General features: G+C 38.4%; 1 non-coding gene across 1 annotated transcript; it reads right to left on the reverse strand.

The window, feature by feature from the left end:
- Nucleotides 1-787: 787 nt before the first annotated feature.
- Trnar-acg (transfer RNA arginine (anticodon ACG)) lies at nt 788-860 on the reverse strand. Its single transcript has one exon. It is a non-coding gene; the product is annotated as a tRNA-Arg (tRNA).
- Nucleotides 861-1,155: the final 295 nt, after the last annotated feature.

Consider the following 1,155-nt stretch of genomic DNA (forward strand, 5'->3'; position numbering starts at 1 on the left):
TGACCATCTTGTCTCACATAAATGTATTAACAGTTATAGCGATTACTTTTGAAATAATAAACAGTTTACTACGTTCTTTTTCCATATGTCTCTTTTTTATTTGACCACCCCTTATAAACAACAATCTTGTCAGATGACAAATATTTGCCGTGAAGAGAGAGCCATGGAGCCGGGAAAAAGTATTAAGAATTTTTGCCACACACAAAGGAAGGAGTACGACAGCTTAGCGTCCCTTCGACTTCGAGATCATTAGATGCGTACTAATAACGTAGTTGGACAAAGATGATGGATTAAATTGGCCTTCTTGAGGGATCCAACAGGTCTTCGCCTGGTGTGATTGAGGTAATATAACCCCACCCATCCCTAATACGAGTCCAGCATCTTAATCAGTGAGCCATTCTATCTTAATGTCCACCTTATCTCTTGAGCTCCATTGTTAGACCTCAAGAGCATTTCCTTAGATTAACATTCATTGATATCGTAACATTCTGCTTCTATTGGTTTGTTGTAAATGGCCAAATGATCTATGACTACCTGGATTCATGGATTACCTCACCAAATCTTGCGTCTTCTGGACTGTAACATGACATTTCAGAAAATTTCTCCCTCCACTGCCAAAATCAAAGTTAAAAACATGTTTGTTGATTTCTGTTACCATATCACACGGAACGCAAAACGAAATTATTGCATAAACGCCTGCCCCACGCTTAACTTATCTCCATAAATAGCCCATTTGTTTCTTGAAAACGTTTGTAAATAAACAATGACAGCAGTTAAAATATTTAGCCGACCCTGCCAGGATTCGAACCTGGAATCTTCTGATCCGTAGTCAGACGCGTTATCCGTTGCGCCACAGGGCCACATACTTCTAAATGGCTTACTAGGGAGACTAACTCCCACTTTACGGATTCGAAACGCTATTTCTTATATATAATGCTAGGTTTTTTACTTCCATTGCTGCAGATAAAAAGCTTTCAGTATTCTCGTGAATGCTATAATGAGACACGGAAAATGATAAGGACGTGAATTTAGCATTACCATTTGAAGGTAAGAATTCTCCTGGTTGGTGATCGCTTTCTAATGTTGGAAAAGCACGGCAACAACTTTGTTATGGCTGTTTTCGCAAAATACATTATTTGATTACATAAATGCATT

This window comes from Schistocerca gregaria, chromosome X (genome assembly GCF_023897955.1).
Source record: "Schistocerca gregaria isolate iqSchGreg1 chromosome X, iqSchGreg1.2, whole genome shotgun sequence".
In the NCBI taxonomy this organism is placed as follows: Eukaryota; Metazoa; Arthropoda; class Insecta; order Orthoptera; family Acrididae; genus Schistocerca; species Schistocerca gregaria.